Raw genomic sequence first — 13,778 nt, 5'->3', positions numbered from 1 at the left:
TTGCCTAGGAGACTCTATAGTACCCTAACATAACATCATTATCATTATGAGATAAAACTAAAAGTAATAAACTAAATAAAGTAACATAACAATACTAAAACTAAAAAAGTAAAAACCGACCGATTCAAATTATAGTCTTAATTTATTTGTAATCCTAAAGATCCATCCTACGCAAAGAGAGTAACAACGGGATTGTCTACACTGCCTGAAATTAAGCATAGAGAGAAAAGTGCAAAGTTCTAAGCCCAAGATCGAGCTGCTGAGAGCCTAAGCGCAACAGCCAAACCCTATCCGCAAACCTGATCTAGGCCAACCACACCATCATGCCTGATCTTGGATTGAGAAATTCCACAACTCCTCCACACTGGCGTGAGTCAGTGACCACCCCATTGCAGCCTTCGCCAATAACATTAGTCCCAACATCATGGTCCAAACTCCCAACCACTGTACTACAACCATCTCGACGAGTAACAGAACCCAAAATGGATTTCACCCTGAAACTCGAACCAGATTTTACCCTGAAACTCAAACCTGGCCTGCGGGGCTCACCTTAGGTAAAGTTTTATTGAAAATTCGGCAGAATTTCCTCTAAAAGTGGACTACCCAAATTTAGCAAAACCTGGATATGAAGCTTAAACTAACATCTCAACACCAAATATACATTCCAAATATTTACATTCCAGATATATTTTACATTCCGGATAGTAATTCATCTTAGCACACTCATAACATCTAAATTCTCAAGTATTAAACATTCTTCTAGTTTTTTTTTTTTTTTTAATTAATTTAAAGATGATCAAAAGATTTCACTCCTATCCCCATGGTGACTCGAACCCATGACCTGGATTTTAGGTAGTGGGTGGAGCTAACACCATTTCGTCAAACATTCTTCCAGCTCAAGTTTTGGCTATCAGAGCAATGCTACTAAATTAAGCCGATATGTTACATAAGTAGGTTAAGTGGTAACCTATAGTCCAAATGAAAGATGACAGGACCCGACCCAGGAATCACCCCAATTACCTGGATACGAGCCTGCGGGGCCCACGTTAAGCGAAATCCTACCGAAAATTCGACAGAACCTCCCCTAAATATGGGCTACCCAAAAATTTCACAAACCTGGATATGATTACAACATTAACTTCTACTCAACCTACGATATCATATTTACAATCCAAGCACATATATTACATCCGGAAAGTTCAAAACCCAACATAATCTTCCATAAGCAACAACATCCATCAAACTTAAAAGAAAAGGTTTATCAGAGCAACACTAAACTAAGCCGATATCATACAAGGTAGGTTAAGTAATAACCTACGGACAAAAACTGAAACGCTGATTCCAAAGTCCTTGAGCCTGGACGCAATCTCTGCTAATCTGAAATCTGGGCATTTGAAAACGAAGGGCCCAGGGGAAAACATATCAAATCCATTAGAGTGAGTGGACAAAACCGAAACTAGAATCAAAACAATTTATGGTATGCTTCCCCATTTCTCTTTTTAACAAAACCATCATGCAGCTGAACCCTATGAAGTTCCAACTCAATCCTTTTTCCATGAAACTCATTTGATGGCTAGGAAGGACTGCTTCCTAGGCATCTCATGCCATCGGGGAGGGACTGCCACCCGATGACGCATCGGAAGGGACTGCCAACCGGAGTAGGAGGCGGTGATTAGTTGGGACTGCCAACTAGCCACATGTAGTAGACGAGACTGCCGACTAACTACCTCAAGTCATCTGGAAGGGACTGCCAACCAGATGACGCATCGGATGGGACTGCCAACCGAGCTGTAGTCTGGAAGGGACTGCCAACCAGACTATTACCTAGAAGGGTCTGCCAACTAGGTAAGATACGCATGCGCCAAACTGGCCTCCTTGTCAACTGTTTCCTTTTTTAATCCTTTCTTTCCATAAAATCACATTTCAAAACTTAATACCATGCTGCATGAATTATTTAAATAAAAATAAAGGTCCACTCACAAGTGAATCCCGCAGCTAACCCTGCTGCCTGCCTGTGTCCTCCTCGCTCGAGGGCTCAGTACGTCTTGTCACAATTGCATGGATATAATTAACCATAATAAGGAAATACTCTCAAAAACAACTCATTTCCCTCGGAATAAGCATCCGTTATTCACAAATTGTTATAAAACTCCCACACTTTAATTTGGGATTAATTCTATAATTCCTTAAAATCTCAATGCCCTCTAACTCAAACTACTCAACCGATTTTTAATTCGATTCTCAATCGATCAAGGACTTCACTTAATTTAAATCTTCACAAGAACCTTTCGATAACTAAATCAATTTAATCTCACCTCCTTCATCACAAATTACCACCAATCGATAATATAAATCCTTCCCAAATTTCCACAATCATTCTTAATTTTTCCCTTTTTCTAATTCACGATTCCAACTCCACCTTCTCAAATTCACTCTACTACCTAACAAATAATTCACAATAGTCCTTTAACAAGAGAATTCACCCAACACTACCAACATGACAAATCCAACAACCATGTTCAACAATCCAAATCCAACAAAACCTCAATATCCAACAATTTCAAATTTAACACAAAACTCAGAGATTAAAATCGATACCAAACAACCTATCTATTCCAAAATCAACACCACAACACACCCAACCAATTCTAAACCTGCAACAGTCAACAATTTCCAACAAAACAACCCTCACAAACAGTTAACTAGCTTAAAAACAACTCAACAATCTTCAACCCTGCAACAATAGCTTAAACTAGGCAGAAAGGGGTCGAAAATTCAACCCAAAAATCTGGAAATTCGGTGTTTACTGTTCATCACCACACTTCAACATCAATCTCACTTCCACAAGCTAAAATGAGGTTGAAAACATATCTAGCACTTCACAGGAAACCAAAACCATGAAGATTTCCGGCCGAAACAGCCGGAAATCGAAGACCCAGTCGGAAATTCCCAATCCCCCGATCGGCAATCCACCCGAAAAAGCTCTAAACATGAGTACCCAACGAAAAACTCTTACCTGAGGTGACAGAGGATGAGGAGAGGAGGCTGTGGTGGCCGGAGGCGAGCTCAACGACGTCCGAAGGTGGGGAAATCGGCCGGAATTCGGCTCCGGTGTGCAGAAACGGAAAGAAGAAAAAGAGAAAGAGAAGAGCCGGGGGGGGGGGGGGGGGGTCGGTATCGGGTTCTCCCGATTCACTCTCTCTCTCTCTCCTTTTAATTATTCTATTTCCTCTTTAAAAAAACAAAACTAATAAATTTAAAAGGAAAAAAAAGAAAATACCTTAAGCACATTAATCACAACTTCCCTGTAAAAACTCCAATCGAAACAAACTTCGTATCTACGAACCCGATTTTTTTTCGTATTCTACGACAATCTCAATGAAATTTCCTAATTTTCCGGACTAGAGAAAAAGTCATTCCTCGGTCAACCACGGTAAAAAGTAACTAGTAGGTACGGGGCATTACAAAAGAGGTGGATCCTAAGCCTTAAATTCCTGAATGCACGGCCTCGGCAATCTGAAATCTGGGTAATTGAAAAACTGAAGGGCCCAGGGAAAAGCATTGCAAACCATTAGAGTGAGTGGACAAAAATAAAGTAATTTACTAAAGGAAAATAAAATGATTGAATGCTTTCCCATTTCTTCCTCTTTAAATCCGGCATGCAGCACGATTTAAGAATCTTTCCAAATCCACCTTTTTAAAATCAATCTTTTAGTGTAAAACGTTCGATGACTAGAGGGTCCTGTCAACTAGTCATCTCATGCCATCTAGAGAGTACTGCCGACCAGATGACTCATCAGAGCGTACTGCCGACCGGAATTTAGGAGGCGGTGGTTAGAGGGTACTGCCGACTAGCCACAAATAGTTAGAGAGTACTGCCGACTAACTATCTCATGCCATCTAGAGGGAACTGCTGACCAGATAACGCATCGGAGGGTACTGACAACTAGGTAATGCATACATGCGACGATGATGGTCTCCTTATCAAGTCACGTTTTTAAAACTCTTTTCTTTCGAAAACAATTTTAGTCAAATATTTTAAATCTCGAAATAATTTTATAATCGAAACTCAATACTGCATGCAATATTTAATTAAAACAAAAGTCCACTCACAGATTAGCCTCACAGCTATGCCTGCTGCCTGCCGGGATTCTCCTCACTCATAGGCTCACTACGTATTGTACAAAATGGCAGCGTATAAATAATAATAGGGGAACAATTTAAATCGACAATTACTTTCTCGAAATAATAGCAACTTAATTTACTCATCATTTCCCCTAAACTCGACTTTTCCAATTTAAGCTTCTTATTATTCGAAATGCAAGATTCTCAACAATTTAACTATCCCCAAGAGTGCTGATCACATGGTCAGCAGCTGACCATGGATTTTCTGGTCACTGACCGTCCGATTGAGATCGGACGGTTGACAGCTAAGTAATGAGATTTAAGATGAGAGCTGTCAACCGTCCGATCTCAATCGGACGGTCAGTGACCAGAAAATCCATGGTCAGCTGCTGACCATGTGATCAGGACTACTATCCCCAAATCCTCTTTTAGCCTTCCTTAATTTTCTTTTAACATGCTTCAATCCAACTAGTATACCCACTGAATTTGATTCATAACAACGAATAAAAATACGCAATTATTTCAAAACTAACACTTTCCGATCAATATATAAATTCGAGATTTCTATCAAGGAGTGTGGCCAAAGGTTCCTAATCGCAGGGCATTTTAGGTGGTTGTATGCGCCTCTACGCTCCACCACTAGTGGCGGCGCATGGGCAGCATGCGCTTCCGCACCGAAGCCCAAACCAGGCCACACCACCGACACCAAAAGAATCCTTACATCATGCCCAACAACTTCTGTACCTGCCACAACGATCAATTCGAGACCAATTGGCCGGAAATCGACCCAAAAGTAAAAATTCTGGCGAAGTCCAATGTTCACCTTTGTTCTTCCCCTTTCGTTCGTTTCAAGCTACAAAAAGGTTACCCAGGTGGTCAGCGTCTTCCCAGCAACAAAACCCCCCAAGATCTTGTCGAAAATGGGAAACCCAACGAAAATCGGTGAAACACCGAGCTAATCAATCTCTCTTCGATTTGCTCAAATCAAGGCTTTACAACTTGAAATACTTGCATAGAATGATAGAGAAGGAAGAGAGGATCATTTTATGACCGGTGGCGTGCTCAACGGCGAAGAAATCGCCGAAATTCGAACGGTGAAAAAAAATAGGGGTCTGGGGTCGAGTTCTCGATTTTTGCTGCCAAGAAATTTCTCTCTCTTCTTTCCACTTTCCAAAAATAGAAGCCCATATAAAACCCAAAAGCTAGGAATAGTAACTCAGATTTTTTTTTAATCATAACTTTTCTGTCTGAACTCCGATTTGGACAAACTACATGTCTACGAACTCGGTTTAACGTATTCTACAACTTCCACAAGAAAATTTTCCTAAATTATCGGGTCAAAGAAAAATCAACTCTTCGTCCTCTAAATGGAAAACGTAAACCCACGATGTAAAATTGTCTTTTATTTACTGGAAACTAGTAACAAGTTAAATATTAGGTATGGGGTATAACAATCTCCCCTCATAAAATTTCATCCTTGAAATTTGTACCTGTCAAGGAAAAAGATATGGGGACTACTGTCTCATCTGATCCTTCGGTTCTCAAGTAGCTTCCTCAACTAGATGATTCCTCCATAATACCTTAACCAAAGCTGATATTAGGTAAGATGGGAGAACCTTCCGTTCACCATAAAAAGTGACTATTGGTTTGCCCGGACTTCGGAACAACACGATCTTATGAAAACAATCCACTTGGCATGCTGTGTCCGAAGGAAATCCATCCTCAAAATCACATCAAACTCCACTAAATAAAAAAGAATCAAATCTGCCTCCAAATAAAGACCTTCCACCAAAACTCCACAAAATCGGTAAAACCATTCTATTTTATGCACTTCTCCTGATGGTAGCGAGACATGCCATTCACCAGGAAGAAGAGATGAGGGCACATTAGCAAAGAATGCAAATCTTCTAGACATAAAAGAATGGGAGGCTCCAGGATCAATCAAATTAAGAGCTGGTTGGCCAAAAACAAATAACGTACCAATAATGACGTTTGGTAAAGCGCGACCCTCTTGCTGGGTCATGGTATGAAGTTGAGCCTGAGTCACTGGACGTCCCCTTGGTCTTCTACCCTGTTGTGATCTACTCCAAATAGTCGAGCCAGTATGACTACCCGTACTAGTAGCACCTACAGTAGGCTGACTCATAGTCTAATTATCATATACAGTAGCAAACCCCTAACTCAACTGAGGGTAATCCTTCCTGTAGTGGCCCCACTGGCCCCAGTGATAACATGTCCCTACACCTGACTGGCTCTGTCCTACCTGATACTGGCCCACATGATGTCTACCACAAGTCGCACACTGATGGTAATCTCTCTAAATAGGTCGTCTGTCGGAAACCCCACTAGAACTAGCAGTGTTGCCCTTGGACTGTTTCCTACCAAACTCACCAGGTCTCCCAAAACGTCCCCTGGAACTCTATCAGGCATCAGAACCCGAGCTACCTAGCCTACTGCTAGATGATGATGCAAAACCTGAACTGGAAGCAATCTTCTTAGACGGTCCCTAACTGGGACTACTAAACTCTAAGGGTCGGGAACCAGTTAGTACCCTAGCCTCACATCTCATAGCAACCTCAATAGCTAGTTTGTACTCTCAGTAGTCATTAGGCGCCAACTAACCCTGATATATCGGTAGGAGACCCTCGATAAATCTCTTAGCCTTCATTCTTTCTGTCGCCACTAGCTTAGGTGCATGATGAGACAAAGCTGTAAAACATTCTTGATTCTTCATCATTGACATATGCTCCTCCTGCTTTAACCTCATAAAATCCTGAGTGGCTAGATTATATTACTCATTAAAGAACTCGGTCTTGAACTGATCCCAAGTCATAACACTCGGGTTGAAACCCCTATTTTTGACACCATACCACCACAGATAAGCATCACCATCTAAGAAATCAACGGCTAATGGGACTCTCCTAGCAGGAGGACAACCCAAAGACTCAAATACTCTCTCCATCCTGGTGATCCAGTCCCCTACTGCTGACTCACTCGGAGCACTAGAAAAGGTATAAGCTCCATGACATCTGGCATGCTCAGCAGTATAATTAGTACCAGGATTTGGAAGTGCTGTCGCAAAGCGCTCAAACATGCACTCAATAGTACCCAACAATCCTCAAGGAACCTGCTCATCATTACCCTCCTCAGCAGGTGAAGGGTCCCTATCTGCACGAGGTCGGCGTCCACAACGCATTCTACTTGAGAAAACCAAAATTAAGTACACAAGAGATATTCGTACCAAAATATACTCATTACACACTTGATATGTACATCAACACCGAAGAGTGTGTGATGGGGATCCGTTGCAGTCGGGCAATTACTCGGAAGATACTGAGTGCAATCATGTATGTGAGTAGTCAATGACAAAATATCGGCCGCAGAATCCTAATACCTAATGCTTTGATGCAGGCCCGATTCGGATTTCAAGGTGAAATCCGGTTCGGGTTCTGTTAATTGGTATCAGGGTGAAATCCGGTTCGAGTCCCTTTCTAATCTAGAAAGCTTGTTGTGAAGGCATATTGGTGAGAAAGGGAAAGTGGCTTCCCATTAAGCTCTTGGCCGCTTCCGACTACCACGGGGTAGCTTGGACGTCGGGCTACATATGCATGTCGCGGTTGGATCCCATCATGGCTTGTGGGCCTCCCTAAGAGGGTGTTATATATGCTTGGTAACATAATTATTTCTCCATACTATTAGAGGTATCTACAGTCGGTAGAGGGGACAGTTGGGCGGGCCATAGTCTCTCCCGTCAACGCCAAGTGGGACTCATGCGGCATAGGCATGAGAGTCTCCTCCTCTGTCTGCCTCAACTGGCGAGTCTCCGAGTCCACTGCCGTTTTACAGGCCTTTACACCTACATCTGACATACTGCGAAGGTAATTCTGAAGCTTAGCCTTGTCCATTGCTTTTTGGAAGGCTTCGCGACTCTTGTGGTTATCGGGCACCGGCTCCAAAAACAACAACAAAACATCAGCTATCGACAAAAGTCAACAATATCTTGCAAGGTTCAACTTATAGCTAAAATAAAAGTGTACTAGGATAGCGGGTCAACTTCAACTCTACCAAAAGATTCCACCCTGTTAGCAGATGTATGTCGAGGAAGTTCCAGTTCCGCCAATAGCCAATTACTCGTGCTATGCAGCATTGCTCCTCATTGCTCATCTCAAAGTGCAATCCCGCTACAAAATAAAATCACACATCAGCAAACATGAAACAACCACCGAAAGTGTTAAAGGTATAAAGCACAATGTCAACCTTGCACAGGTTGAAATTCAGACATAATTCGGAAGGTTGGCAACTTTTTTTTTATTGTATCATACTCCCAACCCTCGGTGGCGGCACATATAGTTTTCTACCAATATGACATTTTCTAACAACTTTGGCGTGGGTACGGCGGGTCAAATTTACCTACCTGCTACATCCCACCCATTTTGACGTAGACGAGTTCACAGAAGTGGAGCACCAACGCCACCATCAGGCCTTCATACCCAGACAATCTCCATAGCGAGTTCAGCGCCATCAAGATTTTCCTCATGTTAGGCAACATTTGCCCAAAGGCAACCCCAAACTCACAGAGAAGGATTTTGACAGTAGTGGAAACCTAACCCCCTGGTGGAAAACGACATTGTGAACCGCAGCACAACCATTTGGTAGAAATGAAGTTTTCTTACCTTTCTCTAGCGGTCGTAATTTCACAATACCGGCGAGCTTGTAGATCCGCTTCAACTTGGTAATGCATTCAATGTCATTACACCCTACAGCTCGTCAACACCGACACCGTTAGACAACTCCCACGAATACCTGCCGCTGACCTCTCTGTTAGAGCCCTTATCCTCCTCGTGGGAAGCGCTAACGACACTATTGCTTTCCACTCTATCCTCCCTCTGGCGCCTGGCAGCAGCCTCATCTCCAGCCGCTGAACTTTCCGTGTGCCCAGTCTAATGTGGTGCATGTCTACCCATATTCCCAGGAATCGTTTATAGCTCCTCAATGTCTAGCGTCTCGCGCAGTGAAGTTCTTGTAGGGACAGATGAACGCAAGGAGTCAATATAAATCCTATCCAAAGCGTTAAGCGACATGTCAGACCTAGAGTCCTTACTACTCGAGATCTCTAACATGTTAGCTATCCCAAACACCCTAAAACCCAAAATATTAGCTACAGACAGATCTAGGCTACCCCTATGTTAGAAGTTTTTCAAGGACACCCATAAACAAAACTAAATACCGAGATCCATGCATCTCACAAAAACACTAAAAAAAACTTCCCATTCACTACCCAAAAACATACAAAATTAGTTCCTGCTTCGTTCCAGACCCTTTTACTTACCTCTCAATATCATCATGATCCAAAATAGAAAACTAAAGCAGCAAAAGCATTGAACCCAAAATAAACGCAACTGAAGAAAGCAAAGAAAGGAGTAGAAATCACCAACCTTGAGTACACGAGGCTCCGGAACTGGTTGTAGTTACAGATTCTCAAGAGCAACTTCTCTTGATCTCTTCCTTTCACTAGATTGAACCCTCTCTTCAAACTCTGTCTCTCTGTAGCAATCGCTCTGTTATAGTCCCTCAAAGGTTGAAGACGAAAGGAAAAATTTGAAGTGTGCGTGAAAGTAAGAAAACCTCTCTGAGTTCCCCTTCTTTTGTGTTAACCTCCAATCAACCTCAGCCGTTCATCGCCAAGACGACACCCACATAATGGTCCCACGTGTCCCACTACACCATGAACCGTCCGGGTTAACCGGAGCATCGCCTTTGTTACACAATCAATTATTACTGGCATTAATGGTGAAGTGACAGGCGTGCTGAAGAGACATACACCTACTCGCCAAACCAATCAACATTGGCCGCATGGAACCACAACTACATTGTCAGAGGTAACGCTTATCCATTTCAACTCAAAAATTTGAATTTCAAATGAGTTAGTCTCCGCTAAGTGCATCTTCGCTAGCGAAACTCCTCATTTTCAAAATTTTCAAACGTCCCCGCTAAGCGCATCTCTGCTAGTGGAACTCCTCATTCTCAAATATTTTCAAACGAGTTAGTCTCCGCAAAGCACATATCTACTAGCAAAACCTCTCATTTTCCAACATTTAGATAAGCCATCCTCCTTCTAACACCAACCCGCTAGCGGAATTTCTCATCTTCAACATTACGAATAAGCTTATTGCCCGCTACACGCACCTTCGCTAGCGGAACACCTCGCTTCCTCATAATGAAGATGACTACTACGTGGCATTGTAATCAAGCATTTCTCCTCCAGGAAAGAGTAAAGGGATAGGTCAACAACACCTATGGCTGCCATTGGTCTGGCTGTTGACCCCCGACGTTGAGGTTTTAAAGATTATGCTCGCTACCTAACGCCTACTGCTAAAATGCAGCTCCCCTCATTAAACAATTATCCGGCCAAACGGAGGCCTATCTTAGTCGAGGAGTGAGGGACTCCTTGAGGGGCCTAGCAGGGACCCACCCGAAAGGGCATAAAGTGTTTGCTCAGACAAGTCTATAGTTGACAACGCACTAGCGCTAATTATGCTTAACAAGACTAGCAGAAGTAACGCTTCAAACTGCTATGCAATTCCCTAACCAAGAAAGCCCTACTTGACTGGTGACTTGGGGGACTTGTACTTACATAAGTATTTGCCTAAGCATAATGAGTCATGCCTATGCTATCGCTAGCGAGACCAGCATTGTCAAGGGTGTTACCTCCTAGAACAGCATCAGACAGGTTGTCGCCTGAGCTTAGGCTCAGGTCAAGATCAAGCTGACGCGCCATCACCCGTCGCGTTAAGCTCACCTTGCTGAGAAATCAGAAGCTGCAAACTTATGCACATCAGTCCCATATTGAAAGCAAGGAAGAGATCAATCTCCACCTCACCTATAAAAGGTCAATTCTTCTCTCCTCATTTACTATGCATTTATTATTTACCTAATGTTACTCTGTCAACATAAATACATTAACTGACTTAGGCATCAGAGCAGAGAAGACCGCCAACCTCGATCTCCCCTCTAACGCCCTTTGTATTTCATTTGACAGGTGACGCTAGCGCTACGCTCCTTTCAGTAGCGGTCCGAACTAGAACCAGCGTTAACGGGATTTGGCTACAGCCATATCACTAGCATTAACATAGGTGAACAAAGAAAATGGTTTCATAATTTTACATGGATCGATATTTGAACAATATTCGATGATTTTTAAGAGAGAATGAATTAAAAGCCCATATTTTTAAGAGTATAATCCAATAGACCTTTATTTTCCAACCATTTCATTTTGTTTGGTTTGAGTGATTTGAGTTTAGCCTTCAATCATGTTCAGCCTTCTCTCTCTCTCTCTCTCTGCCCATCCCTCCCCATAAATCTCATTTGAGTCTTGCTTTGTTCTTGCAAGACAAGCAGGTCGAGACTATGTCGCCAAAAGCCTGGAACCTCTAGTGCGTACTAGTGAGATGATCGTAGACCAACGACTTGTGGTGTGCCTTCAGCAAATTTCGACTGTGGTTTGCTGATAGACCATGAGGGAGGGAAATATTGTGCTTCCATTTCCTATTCATCGTGATGGATCAATGAAATGATGTGCGACACAAGTCAAACAAAAAGTGACAGGTTAGTCCATGGTGGCAACAGCGCGTTGGGTTGCTTCCCGATGTCACCAGATAGGCTTGTTGCTGACTTCGGAGGCTAGCGAAGAAGGTGGTTATGGTGGTCGTGTCGCCGAAAGAACTCCGATAATTGAAAATTGATGAGAGAGATTTTAGATCTACTTTCTCTTTCTTTGTACTCTCTTTTATATACATTTCTCCCTCCTTCATGAACTCAAATATATAGCTTCTTTGATTGTGATTTTTCTTGTAATATGAAGCTACGGATATAGTGACATTGATAACTTCTAATTCCCTTTGCTTAATTACTTGGTTACTTGGTAGTGCTCAAGGTAGAGCTTAGTCGATCATCACTACTTCTATATAAGTTTCCAGGGTTATTAAGATTATGGTGAGGCTATGAAGGTATTTAACCATGATCTAGAAAAGAGTGTATGGTACTTGAAGATTCAAATATTATCTAAATTTAGATTCCTTGGTTAATTATATTTTAAGAAGTTGTTTTGACCACAATTATATGTTATTTTTGAAGTACAGAAGTTAAAGGTCTAGAACGCACCCCACATGCGGAGAGTAAAATAATAGAGGTTTATGAGTGCACTCTCTCTTGGCCAAACGCTGTCGGCGCTCCCTTTATTGGTGGTTCGGAAGATGATGATAGTTCGGGCTAGCAGCGTGGTTCTATGGCAGAGGTGTGGTCTAAGGATGGAGAATGGCTGCTTGATCTCGGAGTGGGCAGATCGATCTTGATATTTTCTTCTCGAATAGTGGGCAAGAGTAGATGAGGAGCAGTTCCGGGGTGCGGCTTACTTGTGGTGGGTTCTAGCATCAGCATTGCAACTGGAATCTGGCTAGTGGCTGAGATTTCGATCTCATGGTAGAGATGAGCATGAAGAGGGTCTGTTTCATTTTGAGATTCGGTCTCAGACATCAGGCAGGTTTTGGGTGGTTTACAATATGGCTTGGCAGTGTGGCGTGGCAGTGCAAGACGGCGGTGTAGTGATGACGGAGTGCTTTGGTAGTAAGTTTGGTGGCCGGCAGCGCTAGGTCCTTGGAGGGAATGGTGGTTGGGCCGAGCCTTTGTGTTAGGGCCTTGCTGTGGTCTTTTATTTCTAGTTGTTTAGTGTTTAGTTTGATTTATTTTTTATTTTTTTATTTTTTTTGCAATTGTTGTTTTGTTGATAATAAGTCTCTGCCACGATTCAATATGACACGGTGGGCTTTGTGCTGGTCTATGCAATTTGTGTGCCTTGCCTACTCTAGGTAGGCGGTGAGTTCACTTGCATTAGCAAATGGTCATAACCTCTAAGGAGCAGTAATGTGTCTGCTCTAAGTAGGTGGCGAGAAACACAAATTTCATAGCAGATTATTCCCACGACACATCAAAAGCAAATACTTTTTTTAAAAGTCACAACATTTCCAAACTAGCCCTTAATCTCTACAATGATGATTTACAAATAATCAACGAGCATTTATAGCTCACAGGAGATATACAAGCAGTCATAGGGGCGGATCTGCGCTGGAAGGTTTGGTGGTTTGGAGGTGGAGGTTAGACCTGGGCCAAGCCAGGCATGCTGGGCCTTAAGTGGGCATTCTTCTTGGGCTACTTTGGACTATGGAATTTTGGGCTAGGGTTTTTTTGCCCTAAGCCCATCTCTATGTTTTTAGTTTTCGTCCAATTACAATAATTTCCTTGTATTTAGGAAGCTATGCACCTATATGTACTTTATTTACTTCTAGTTCCTCTGAAGTAGTACCAAATGAGGGAATCCCGCTACGTTTACATATTTGATGTCTAATAAGTGGACTTATTTCTATGTACCAATGTGGGTGCTACCACAACTTCTTGATTTGTCTAGAAAGAAGGCAGCAAGAGGGTATGTATTGACCACTTTAGCTTGTGATGAATGAAATCAAAACTGTTTTGGGATTGATAAAATAAAAAAAACAATTTGTTTTAGGGAATCAGAAATTGAGAGATAATCACTGTGTATTCTCATTGATAATAGGGGCCTCTTTATATAGAGGATTACAATGTATAGAGATAGAATC

This window comes from Rosa chinensis, chromosome 3 (genome assembly GCF_002994745.2).
Source record: "Rosa chinensis cultivar Old Blush chromosome 3, RchiOBHm-V2, whole genome shotgun sequence".
In the NCBI taxonomy this organism is placed as follows: Eukaryota; Viridiplantae; Streptophyta; class Magnoliopsida; order Rosales; family Rosaceae; genus Rosa; species Rosa chinensis.
The sequence above is the reverse complement of the archived record's forward strand: the minus strand, read 5'-3'. Positions refer to the sequence as shown.